Source organism: Manacus candei, unplaced genomic scaffold, assembly GCF_025592945.1.
Source record: "Manacus candei isolate 608988 ecotype Guabito, Panama unplaced genomic scaffold, ASM2559294v1 h1tg000086l, whole genome shotgun sequence".
Lineage (NCBI taxonomy): Eukaryota > Metazoa > Chordata > Aves > Passeriformes > Pipridae > Manacus > Manacus candei.
This window is the reverse complement of record NW_026138134.1, coordinates 201,386-215,658: the sequence shown is the minus strand read 5'-3', so window position 1 is coordinate 215,658 and position 14,273 is coordinate 201,386. Positions and strand designations below refer to the sequence as shown.

Here is a 14,273-nt window from a genome sequence, read left to right as displayed (position 1 = left end):
CACAGCAGGACACCTGCTCATCCAACTCATTTCAACAGCCACTACCGTCCTCCTTCCCATTATACCTACCGTGTCCCTTCTAACTAGAACAATTCTACTCCTCTTAACAATTCTAGAAGTGGCCGTGGCAATAATCCAAGCGTATGTCTTTGTAGTTCTTCTAAACCTTTACTTACAAGAAAACATTTAACCCTTAATGACACACCAAGCCCACTCATTTCACATAGTAGACCCAAGCCCTTGACCCAATTTTGGAGCAGCAGCCGCCCTCCTCACTACCTCTGGGTTAGCCATATGATTTCACCACAACTCTATTCAACTCTTACTCCTAGGCCTACTCTCTATAATCCTAGTGATACTCCAATGATGACGTGACATCGTACAAGAAAGCACATTCCAAGGCCACCATACCCCTACAGTCCAAAAGGGCTTACGTTACGGAATAATTTTATTTATTACATCTGAAGCATTCTTCTTCCTAGGATTCTTCTGAACATTCTTCCACTCCAGCTTAGTCCCCACTCCAGAACTCGGAGGACAATGACCTCCTATAGGAATCAAACCTCTCAATCCAATAGAAGTCCCCCTACTAAACACTGCTATCCTCCTAGCCTCAGGAGTCACTGTCACATGAGCACATCACAGCATTACAGAGGGCAATCGGAACCAAGCTACCCAAGCCCTACTTATAACCGTCCTATTAGGATTCTACTTTACAGCACTTCAAGCAATAGAATATTATGAAGCTCCATTCTCAATTGCCAACGGAGTCTATGGATCAACCTTTTTTGTCGCCACAGGATTTCATGGTCTCCACGTAATCATTGGATCCTCCTTCCTCTTGATTTGCCTCCTCCGCCTCGTAAAATTCCACTTCACATCCAACCACCACTTTGGCTTTGAAGCAGCGGCCTGATACTGACATTTTGTTGACATTATCTGACTGTTCCTCTACATAACAATCTATTGATGAGGATCTTGCCCTTCTAGTATATTAATTACAATTGACTTCCAATCTCTAAAATCTGGATCAAAACCAGAGAAAGGCAATTAACATCATCCTCTTTATATTCACAATTTCTCTATCACTATGTATTATCTTAACTTCACTAAACCTTTGATTAGCTCAAATAAATCCAGATTCAGAAAAATTATCCCCATACGAATGTGGCTTTGACCCACTGGGCTCTGCCCGCCTCCCATTTTCAATCCGATTCTTCCTTGTCGCAATCTTATTCCTCTTGTTCGACCTAGAAATTGCCCTCCTACTGCCCCTCCCATGGGCTACTCAACTCCTCTCCCCCCTCACTACCTTAACATGAACCTCCACAGTCATTCTCCTCCTCGCACTAGGGCTAATTTATGAATGAATTCAAGGGGGCTTAGAAGGAGCAGAATAACTTCAGAAAGTTAGTCTAGCAAAGACAGTTGATTTCGGCTCAACAAACCACAGTCCTACCCCGTGACTTTCTCAATGACCTTTCTGCATTTAAGCTTCTACTCTGCCTTCACCCTAAGTAGTCTAGGACTAGCCTTTCACCAAATACACCTAATTTCTGCCCTGCTATGCTTAGAAAGCATAATACTATCAATATACATTGCCCTCTCCATATGACCTATTCAAACCCAAACAACATCCCCCACCTTAATCCCCATTCTTATGTTAGCATTCTCAGCCTGTGAAGCAGGCACCGGTCTAGCAGTCCTAGTAGCTTCCACCCGAACTCACGGATCGGATCATTTACACAATCTAAACCTTCTACAATGTTAAAAATTATTCTCCCCACAGTCATATTACTCCCCATAACCCTCCTATCTCCTCCAAAATTCCTATGACTCAATGTCACCTGGCACAGCCTCTTAATTGCAACCGCTAGCTTACAATGACTTCTTTCAACCTATTACCCTAGCAAAAACCTATCACCATGACTTGGAACTGATCAAATTTCATCCCCCTTATTAGTTCTATCTTGTTGACTTCTACCTCTTATAATCCTGGCAAGCCAAAATCACCTTCAACAAGAACCTCCCACACGAAAATATATTTTTACCATAACCATAATCCTCACCCAACCATTCATTATCTTGGCCTTCTCAGCCTTAGAACTGATATTATTTTATATCGCATTCGAAGCTACCCTAATCCCTACCCTAATTCTAATCACACAATGGGGTAGCCAACCAGAACGTTTAAGTGCTGGAATCTACCTCTTATTTTATACACTAATTAGTTCTCTTCCCCTATTAGTAGTGATCCTCTATCTTCACACTCAAACAGGAACTATACACATCACTATAATAAAACTTTCACACTCATCTCTTACAAACTCCTGAACAGGCCTCATATCAAGTCTAGCCCTATTGCTCGCTTTCATAGTGAAAGCTCCCCTTTACGGACTACACCTATGACTCCCAAAAGCCCACGTAGAGGCACCAATCGCAGGATCCATACTTCTCGCTGCGCTCCTCCTCAAACTTGGGGGATACAGCATTATGCGTACCTCAATAATTACAAACTCCCTATTAGACTACCTCTACTACCCATTTTTAACCCTAGCCTTATGAGGGGCACTAATAACAAGCTCCATCTCCCTACGCCAAATCGACCTTAAGTCATTAATCGCCTACTCCTCAGTAAGCCACATAGGTCTAGTCATTGCCGCAACAATAATCCAAACCCACTGATCCTTTTCAGGGGCCATAATCCTAATGATTTCACATGGACTCACCTCTTCCATACTATTTTGCCTAGCTAATACAAACTAGGAACGCATACATAGTCATACTCTCCTTCTAACACGAGGCCTACAACCCCTTTTACCTCTAACAGGAATCTGATGGCTCCTAGCCAACCTAACAAACATAGCCCTTCCTCCTACCACTAACTTGATAGCTGAATTAACTATCATAATTGCACTCTTCAACTGATCTACCTTCACCATTATCCTTACCGGAGCCGCAACTCTACTAACTGCAGCCTATACAGTCTACATACTCCTTATAACCCAACGAGGTCCAACTCCAACCTATATTACAACCACCCAAAATTCAAATACACGAGAACATCTCCTTACAACACTTCATATCCTACCCTCCCTCCTCCTCATCCTAAAACCAGAGCTAATCTCAGGAATTCCCACATGCAAGCATAGTTTTAAACCAAACATTAGACTGTGATCCTAAAAATAGAAGTTAAACTCTTCTTGCCTGCCGAGGGGAGGTTTAACCAACAAGAACTGCTAACTCTTGCATCTGAGCGTAAGACCTCAGCCCCCTTACTTTTAAAGGATAATAGCAATCCACTGGTCTTAGGAGCCATTCATCTTGGTGCAAGTCCAAGGAAAAGTAATGGACTTCCCATTAATCCTCAACACCTCTATATTCTTGACCCTGGCTACCCTCTCTATACCCATCCTACTCCCCCTCCTATCCAAAAACTACCTAAACTCTCCAACAACCATCATACACACTGTTAAAACTTCCTTCATAGTTAGTTTAATTCCCATAATCCTCTCCATCTACTTAAATATGGAAAATACCACTTTCTATTGAGAATGAAAATTTATTGCGAACTTCAAAATCCCTTTTAGCCTTAAAATAGACCAATACTCCTTAACGTTTTTTCCTATTGCACTATTCGTAACATGATCTATTCTTCAATTTACAACATGATATATAGCCTCAGAACCCCACACCACAAAATTCTCTCTTTACCTTCTAATCTTTCTCATTGCAATACTCATCCTAATCATCGCTAATAACATATTCCTCTTATTTATCGACTGAGAGGGAGTCGGAATTATATCCTTCCTCCTGATTGGATGGTGACACGGTCGAGCAGAAGCCAACACCGCTGCACTTCAAGCCGTACTTTACAACCGTATTGGGGATATTGGACTAATCCTCTGCATAGCATGACTAGCATCCTCAATAAACACTTGAGAAATTCAACAGCAATCCTCCCCAAACCAAATATCCCTTCTCCCTCTCTTAGGGCTCATCCTAGCCGCCACAGGTAAATCCACCCAATTTGGCCTGCATCCATGACTCCCAACAGCTATAGAAGGGCCAACCCCTGTATCTGCCCTACTCCATTCCAGCACAATAGTAGTTGCCGGAATCTTTCTACTTATTCGCACTCACCACATATTATGTAACAACCAAATTGCCCTAACTATGTGCCTTTGTATAGGTGCCCTATCCACCCTATTTGCCGCTACATGAGCTCTTACCCAAAACGACATCAAAAAAATTATTGCTTTCTCTACATCCAGCCAACTAGGACTAATAATAGTCACTATTGGCCTAAATCTACCTCAACTAGCCTTCCTACACATCTCTACGCATGCATTCTTTAAAGCCATACTCTTCCTTTGCTCTGGGTCTATCATTCACAGCCTTAACGGTGAACAAGACATTCGAAAAATAGGAGGATTACAGAAACTACTCCCTACAACTACCTCATGCCTGACAATCGGAAATTTAGCTCTCATAGGAACACCATTTTTAGCAGGGTTTTACTCAAAAGATCTCATTATCCAAAGTCTTAACACCTCCTATCTAAACACCTGAGCACTCCTCCTAACCCTCGTAGCTACAGCTTTTACTGCAACTTACAGCCTACCTATAGCCCTACTAGTACAAACTGACTACACCCGGATTCCCTCCATTACTCCCATCAATGAAAACAACCCAGCAGTCACAAACCCAATTACTCGTCTCGCTCTCAGAAGTATTATAGCTGGTCCATTAATTACCTCTTATATCTCCCCTACAAAAACCCCTCCTATAACCATACCACTGGTCACAAAAACCACTGCTATCATTATTACAACATTAGGCATCATTCTGGCATTAGAACTATCAAAACTCACACATACCTTCTCTGTCCCCAAACAAAATATCACTATAAACTTCTCCAGCACTCTAGGATATTTTAACCCCCTTATACACCGCCTCAGCTCTACTAAACTCCTAAACAACGGCCAGAACATTGCATCCCATTTAATCAACCTATCCTGATATAAAAAAATAGACCCAGAAGGACTAGCGACCCTTCAACTCAAAGCATCCAAAATCTCAACTACTCTACACTCCGGACTAATCAAAACCTATCTAGGATCCTTCGCTCTATCTATCTTAATTATAATCTTATTTACACAGAACTAAGGATTAATGGCCCCTAACTTACGAAAACATCACCCCCTTCTAAAAATAATCAACAATTCTTTAACTGACCTCCCAACACCACCAAACATTTCCGCCTGATGAAACTTTGGATCTCTTCTTGGCATCTGTCTAACAATCCAAATCACCACTGGCCTCCTACTAGCAATACATTATACAGTGGATATTACCCTGGCATTCAGGTCCGTCGCCCATACATGCCGAAATGTTCAATTCGGCTAACTAATCCGAAACCTCCATGCAAACGGCGCCTCCTTCTTCTTCATATGCATTTACCTACACATTGGACGAGGATTCTACTATGGTTCCTACCTATATAAAGAAACCTGAAACACAGGAGTTATTCTCCTCTTAACTCTAATAGCAACTGCCTTCATAGGATATGTCCTCCCATGAGGCCAAATATCATTCTGAGGCGCTACAGTAATTACTAACCTATTCTCAGCAATTCCTTACATTGGCCAAACACTTGTAGAATGAGCTTGAGGAGGATTCTCAGTTGACAACCCTACACTTACCCGGTTCTTTGCCCTCCACTTCCTCCTCCCATTCTTAATTGCAGCTCTCACCCTCATCCACTTAACTTTCTTACACAAAACAGGCTCAAACAACCCCCTAGGTATTTATTCAGACTGCGACAAAATCCCATTCCACCCCTATTTCTCAATAAAAGATATTCTAGGCCTTTTGTTCCTCCTCATTCCTCTAATAACACTTACCATATTCTCACCCAACCTCTTAGGAGATCCAGAAAATTTTACACCTGCAAACCCATTAGTAACACCTCCCCACATTAAACCTGAGTGGTACTTCCTATTTGCATATGCCATCCTACGATCAATCCCCAACAAATTAGGAGGAGTCCTAGCCCTAGCCGCCTCCGTCTTAATTCTATTTCTAGCCCCATTCCTCCACATATCAAAGCAACGAACTATAACCTTCCGACCTCTCTCCCAACTTCTATTCTGAATCCTAGTAACAAATCTTTTAATCCTTACATGAATCGGTAGCCAACCAGTCGAACATCCATTTATTATCATCGGACAACTCGCCTCAACTACCTACTTCACAATCATTCTCATCTTATTCCCCATTACTAGTCTCCTAGAAAAAAAGATACTCAACCTCTAACCACTCTAATAGTTTATAAAAAACGTTGGTCTTGTAAACCAAAGACTGAAGGCCGCCCCCTTCTTAGAGTTTTCCAAAAAATATCCAAGCACCCCCCAACTTTCCAATCAACACGTACATCAAGGGGAGGGGTCCCCCCCTCCCCCCATACCCTACGGTATGTATTACTTTGCATAGCATCCTCCACCACATTAGACATAACATGCATGTAGGAAAATCTGACATACTATTATTGCAAAAACCATCCAAATTTCCATACTATCTCCCATACAATCCAAAACTTGTCATTCACAGATCTAGGCACATTCCCACACAAGGACATAACATGTCATGGTCTAGGAATAATCCCGCCAAATGAACTAAAACCTAAGGCTGCTAATTTTTGCATAAAATCCTTCTCAATACGAGGAACGTCACAGAACCTAAAATCCATGGTCCATGGACCACTCACCACTTAACCTTGCTCTATGTACCAACCAAGAAGTGCTGGGTTATTTATTAGTCGTACTCCTCACGAGAAACCAGCAACCCGGCGCTAGTAATGTTTATCATGTCCAGCTTCAGGTGTATTCTTTCCCTTTCCACCAATAACCCACTCTCATAACTTGCTCTTTGTCGCCTCTGGTTCCTCGGTCAGGGCCATAACTTGCTTAATTTTCCTAAACTTGCGCTCTGTTACTAATGGTTGGGGATGTTCGGCCAACCTGGACCTCATGATCAAGGCATTTTCTCTCTTCTAAACTTTTGGGTTTTTTTTTGGGGGTAGATCTCAATAAACCCTTCAGAGTGCTCCGCCAGGGGGCTCCCATTAATGGTTGACATGGACCCCTTATGGTCGGAGAGCGGTTTTCTCACTTTTGCGTAAAAATTAATGATATGGTTTCAAGTGTTATTCGGTCTCATACTGTTGCACTGATGCACTGTCACGTGCTGTTGGCTTGGTTTTTCCATTACGTCTCTCATCAAGTTGCAATTTAATTAATGCACGCCAGACATATTTTTTGTCGTCAATTTCACAAAAAATTACAAAAATTTTGTCATTTTTTGCAATGATCTAGGGACTTTCCCTCTATTCATCATTAATTTTTGTTTTTAAATTTTTTAACAAAAATTTCAAATTTTGCAAACTTTCCATTCCCCTAATTTTCCAATTCAGACATTTGCATCATCAATTTGTTAAATTTTTTTAACACACTTTAATCTACCCCATCATTTCCTTTCATCATTCATTTCTTCATTTGTTTGTTTACACTTTAATCTACCCCATCATTTCCTTTCATCATTCATTTCTTCATTTGTTTGTTTACACTTTAATCTACCCCATCATTTCCTTTCATCATTCATTTCTTCATTTGTTTGTTTACACTTTAATCTACCCCCTCATTTCCTTTCACCCTCTTACCTCCCCAATTAATCGCCCCCACTACTCTAACTAATATTCCACCCACATACACCTTGAACAGTTGGTCCCAAACTTTTTTCCAACCCTTCAGAAAAAAAGGAATCAAACCTTTATCACCAACTCCCAAAGCTGGCATTTTCATTAAACTATTCTCTGAACCACATCTCCTTAAACCACCCGAATTGCCCCACGAGACAACCCTCGTACAAGTTCTAGCACAACAAACAACGTCAGCAACAGACCGAGCCCGCAATTAAAAATTGTCCCACCCCCCAAGAATAAAACATAGCCGCTCCCTCAAAATCCAACCGAATAGATAAAACACCCCCACTATCCACCGTGTTTATCCCCAACCACTCTAACTCAGATAGCCCTATAATAAACACCCCACCCCCCAACACTAAAACTAACCCAGCACCATACCCAACAACCTGCCAGTCCCCTCAGGTCTCAGGAAATGGATCTGCTGCCAATGAAACCGAATACACAAAACCCACTAACGTCCCACCTAAATATACCAGAAATAACACTAGTGATACAAAGGACACCCCCAAACTCATTAACCATCCACACCCTACAATAGACGCCAACACTAACCCCACTACTGCATAGTATGGAGAAGGATTGGAAGCAACTGCTAGTCCTCCCAAAATAAAACTAACACTTAAAAATAGTATAAAGTACGTACGTCATAACAATTCCTGCTTGGCCTCTATCCAAGACCTTTGGCCTGAAAAACCATCGTTGTAATTTCAACTACAAGAACATAAAACCTTAACAAACCCGCCCACAACACTACAATCCTGCCCCTTTCTACTCTTCTAACTTCTCAACAACACATTCTTGTTATCCACTAGAACTACTTCTCCAACCACTAAACAAATCCTAAATCAATAGCAACTATTACTACAACTAAAACAAGCCCAAATAATAATCACTATGCCTATAACAGCCTTAGTCCTTGTAGCTTACAATAAAGCATAACACTGAAGATGTTAAAACGGCTATTACACATACCCAAGGACAAAAAAGACTTAGTCCTAACCTTACAGTTAGTTCTTGCCAAATATATACATGCAAGTATCCGCATCCCAGTGAAAATGCCCTCAGCACCTTAAAAAGACAGCAGGAGCAGGCATCAGGCACACCACTCCAATTGTAGCCCAAAACGCCTTGCCTAGCCACACCCCCACGGGTTTTCAGCAGTAATTAATATTAAGCAATAAGTGTAAACTTGACTTAGTTAAAGCAACTTACCAGGGTTGGTAAATCTTGTGCCAGCCACCACGGTCACACAAGAAACCCAAATTAACTTTATACGGCGTAAAGAGTGGTTTTTCATTATCACTTCAACTAAGACTGAAATGTAACCAAGCTGTTATAAGCACAAGATGCATCCAATACTCCCATAGAAATGATCTTAGCTTCATGATCAACAAAACTCCACGAAAGCCAGGACACAAACTGGGATTAGATACCCCACTATGCCTGGCCCTAAATCCCGATGCTTTCACCACTTAAGCATCCGCCTGAGAACTACGAGCACAAACGCTTAAAACTCTAAGGACTTGGCGGTGCTCCAAACCCACCTAGAGGAGCCTGTTCTATAACCGAGAACCCACGATACACCCAACCATCCCTTGCCAAATCAGCCTATATACCACCGTCGTCAGCCCACCCCTAAACTGAGGGTTTAACAGTGGGCACAACAGCAACATCCCACTAATAAGACAGGTCAAGGTATAGCTCATGAGATGGTAGAAATGGGCTACATTTTCTAGCATAGAATACCTCACGACAAGGAGTGTGAAATCACTCCTAAAAGGCGGATTTAGCAGTAAAGCAGGATAATAATGCCTCCTTTAAGCTGGCTCTGAAGCACGTACATACCGCCCGTCACCCTCCTCACAAGCTAGGATTAATTTTATTTATAATAAACCCCTAAGCTAGAGATGAGGCAGGTCGTAACAAGGGAAGTGTACCGGAAGGTGCACTTAGTCTACCAAGACGTAGCTATAACTAAAGCATTCAGCTTACACCTGAAAGATATCTGTTCCATATCAGATCGCCTTGAAGCCTAACTCTAGCTCTTCTACCAGATTACATAGAAACTAAGTTAATACTACCCATTAAATCAAAACATTCTCTCACTCAACCTAGTCTAGGCGATAGAAAGGTAAACTCAAGACGCAATAGAGATCATGTACCGTAAGGGAAGAATGAAATAGTAATGACAAACCAAGCAATAAATAGCAAAGACCAACCCTTGTACCTTTTGCATCATGATTTAGCCAGAACTACCCAAGCAAAACGCCAATTTAAGCTTGCTTCCCCAAAACCCAAGCAAGCTACTTACGAGCAGCTATCTACTGAGCAAACCCGTCTCTGTTGCAAAAGAGTGGGAAGACTCGTTAGTAGTGGTGAAAAGCCAATCGAGCTGGGTGATAGCTGGTTGCCTATGAAATGAATCTTAGTTCCCTCTTAATTCACCTCCCAGGACTACACTCAACCCACATGAAGCGAATTAAGGGCTATTTAAAGGAGGTACAGCTCCTTTAAAAAAGAATACACTCTCCCCTAGCGGATAAATTTAATTACAGCTTAATTGTGGGCCTTCAAGCAGCCACCATTAAAGAATGTGTCAAAGCTCCTCACCTAAAAAAATCTAAACTTCCTCATGACTCCCTCTTCCCCAATAGGCCAACTTATATTAAATAAGAGAATTTATGCTAAAATAAGTAACTAGGGATCCCCTCTATGGCGCAAGCTTACATTACAACATTATTAACAATTCACAGGATATTTTTTAACCTTAACAAGACCTTATACCCAAAACTCTGTTAACCCACCTATGGAGCGCCCCCAAAGACGATTAAAATCTGTAAAAGGAACTAGGCAAATCCAAGGCCCGACTGTTTACCAAAAACATAGCCTTTAGCAAACCAAGTATTAAAGGTGAAGCCTGCCCAGTGACAATTCGTTCAACAGCCGCGGTATCCTAACCGTGCAAAGGTAGCGCAATCAATTGTCCCATAAATCGGGACTTGTATGAATGGCTTAACGAGGTCTTAGCTGTCTCCTACAGATAATCAGTGAAATTGATCTTCCCGTGCAAAAGCAGGAATAACCCCATAAGACAAGAAGACCCTGTGGAACTTTAAAATCTGCTACCACTCCCATAAACAATACTCACCCACAGGGCCTACTCCCCCGGGATTTTGCTGGTGTGCATTTTTTGGTTGGGGCGACCTTGGAGACAAACTTAACCTCCAAATATCAGACAATCCATCTTAACCAAGAACTACCCATCAACGTGCTAATAGTAACCAGACCCAATATAATTGATTAATGAACCTAGCTACCCCAGGGATAACAGCGCAATCTCCTTCAAGAGCCCACATTGACAAGGAGGTTTACGACCTCGATGTTGGATCAGGACATCCTAGTGGTGCAACCGCTACCAAGGGTTCGTTTGTTCAACGATTAACCGTCCTACGTGATCTGAGTTCAGACCGGAGTAATCCAGGTCGGTTTCTATCTATGTTACAACTCCTTCTAGTACGAAAGGATCGAAGAAGTAAGGCCTATGCCACAAGCACGCCTTCGCACCCAGTAATGAACCCAACTAAATTACTAAGAGCTCCACCATAACCCCCTCCTAGAAAAGGACCGCTAGCATGGCAGAGCTTGGCAAATGCAGAAGGCTTAAGCCCTTTACCCAGAGGTTCAAATCCTCTCCCTAGCTCCAACACAAACCACATGACAATTCACTTAACCCTCACTTACTTTATTATATCAATATCCTATGCTCTCTCCATCCTCATCGCCGTAGCATTTCTTACCCTAGTTGAACGTAAGATTCTAAGTTATATGCAAACCCGAAAAGGGTCTAATATTGTAGGACCATTTGGTCTCTTACAACCTATAGCAGATGGAGTAAAGCTATTCATTAAAGAACCAATTCGTCCATCAACTTCCTCCCCTTACTTATTTATATCTACTCCTATCTTAGCCCTTCTCCTAGCAATTACAATCTGAACACCACTTCCCCTACCCTTTCCCCTTACTGACCTAAACCTTGGCATACTCTTCCTTCTAGCTCTATCTAGCTTGGCAGTCTACTCAATTCTATGATCAGGGTGAGCCTCTAACTCAAAATATGCCTTAATCGGCGCCCTCCGAGCAGTTGCACAAACTATCTCGTACGAAGTTACCCTAGCCATTATTCTCCTATCCGTAATTATCCTTAGTGGTAACTACACCCTCAATACCCTAACTACAACTCAAGAACCTCTCTACCTCATTTTCTCCTCCTGGCCCTTAGCAATAATATGATATATCTCCACTCTTGCCGAAACAAACCGCGCTCCATTTGACCTGACAGAAGGAGAATCTGAACTAGTCTCAGGGTTCAACGTAGAATATGCTGCAGGGCCATTCGCCTTGGTTTTTCTTGCCGAATATGCTAATATTATACTAATAAATGCACTCACAACCATTCTATTCCTAAACCCCAGCTCACTTAATCTCCCTCAAGAACTCATTCCCCCTACTTTAGCTACAAAAACCCTCCTCCTTTCCGCAGGATTCTTATGAATCCGCGCCTCTTACCCTCGATTCCGATATGATCAACTCATACATTTGCTTTGAAAAAACTTCTTACCCCTAACATTAGTCTTATGCCTATGGCATACCAGCCTTCCTATCTCCTATGCAGGCCTACCCCCCTACCTAAGACACTCAAGGAAATGTGCCTGAATCCAAAAGGGTTACTATGATAAAGTAAACATAGAGGTATACCAATCCTCTCATTTCCTAATTTTAGAAAAGTAGGAATCGAACCTACACTAAAGGAATCAAAATCCTCTATACTCCCTCTATATTATTTTCTAGTAAGGTCAGCTAATTAAGCTATCGGGCCCATACCCTGAAAATGATGGTTTAACGTTACCTTAAACCCCAAACCGTAAACCCTAAAACCTAAACCCTAACCCTTGCTAACCTTAACCCTAACCCTAACATCTCATAGCAGAGGGAGGGAGGGGCCTGATTCCTCATCAGATATATCAACAGTCAAAAGCCTGTAAGCTCAGCTCTTGCCTTTTCAGGGCTTCACACCGTCAGCACTGGAGGGAGGGAGGGGCCCGACTGCTCATCAGAGGTATCATGCAAGTCAAAAGCCTGAAAAGTCTCCTAGAATGCATAAATCATTAACCATTTCAGTCTCTGACAATTGGTCCACACAGTAACTGCAAGCTATGCCCAAAGCCTGTTCCCTAACCTTAGAAGAGAGACTGCAACCCTCGAGATGTTGGAGGCTCGAGGCATGGTCCGTGACACTAATCATGGCTATAACTCATAACTTCTTGGAGTATGGGGACTTCCCTCCTTCACCCCCGGCAGATCAAGGCCACCACTTCAACTGACAGACATGGAAGCATTGCTGGACCCTGTGGGCGGTGACTATATACATCTGTCCACTCTCAGCTTTTCTTTCTCTTACTCTCCCTTGCTCTTATCGTTCCTTTCTCTCCCCTATGCATTTTCTTTCCCCCCCCCAAAGGTTATCTCTGTGTCACATTGTGGTATGACAGTACCCAAAGTGCTAGCATGCCTGTTGATACAGAATTGTTAAAATAAACCTTGCCAGTATATGTTTTCAGACACCGATTATTTAGTGTCGTTTCACTTTAATGCACCCCAAGGGAATTCTTAATAAAAACCTGAGTTACCCCCTCTCCCCTTTTCCTGGGGCGGGTTGTAACACCAATCAGCACTGACTCTGCCCAGTAGGCGGAGCCAGTGACGCAGAACAATCAACACGGACTCCACCTCTTGACTCCACCCAGTGGGCGGGGCCAGTGCTCTATAGAAGCAGAGTACATACCGGACGGCGGTGGGTATTCTGCCAGACGCAACAGAACAGCAACAGCAAAAGCAGAGACCCAAGAGAAAAAGCAAAAGATTCTGACAGCGGTGGGCACTGAATCGGGCTTATAGCCCGAGAGGGGTTTACTGGGCACCACTGCATTCCTGGAATGGGGTAAACCCGGGATAGTTAGATCACACATTGAGACAGATTCTGACTAACCCTAACCCTAACCCTAAACCCCAACCCCTAACCCTTACCCCAACCCTAACCCTAACCCTAACCCTAAACCCTAACCCCAACCCTAACCCTTACCCTAACCCTAACCCTAACCCTAGTAGCTTGCAGTCTCTTTTTTAAAGTTAGGGTTAGGGAACTGGTTTTGTGCATAGCTTGCAGTCTCTTTTTTAAGGTTAGGTTCAGAGAAAAGGGTTTGCGTATAGCTTGCAGTCTCTTTTTTAAGGTTAGGGTTAGGTAACAGGGTTTGCGCATAGTTTGCAGTCTCTTTTTTAAGGTTAGGGTTAGGGAAGAGGGTTTGCGCATAACTTGCAGTCTCGTTTTTAGGGTTAGGGTTAGGGAAAAGGGTTTGCGCATAGCTTGCATTCTCACTTTTAAGGTTAGGGTTAGGGAAAAAGGTTTGCGCATAGCTTGCAGTCTCTTGGTTAGGGTTAGGGTTAGGGAACA

General features: G+C 42.6%; 1 long non-coding RNA gene across 1 annotated transcript in view; it reads right to left on the bottom strand.

Annotated features, from left to right (window-relative positions):
- The window catches only part of LOC127482288 (uncharacterized), a 139,141-nt gene that overhangs the window by 957 nt on the left and 123,911 nt on the right, over positions 1-14,273 (bottom strand). The window lies entirely within an intron of this gene.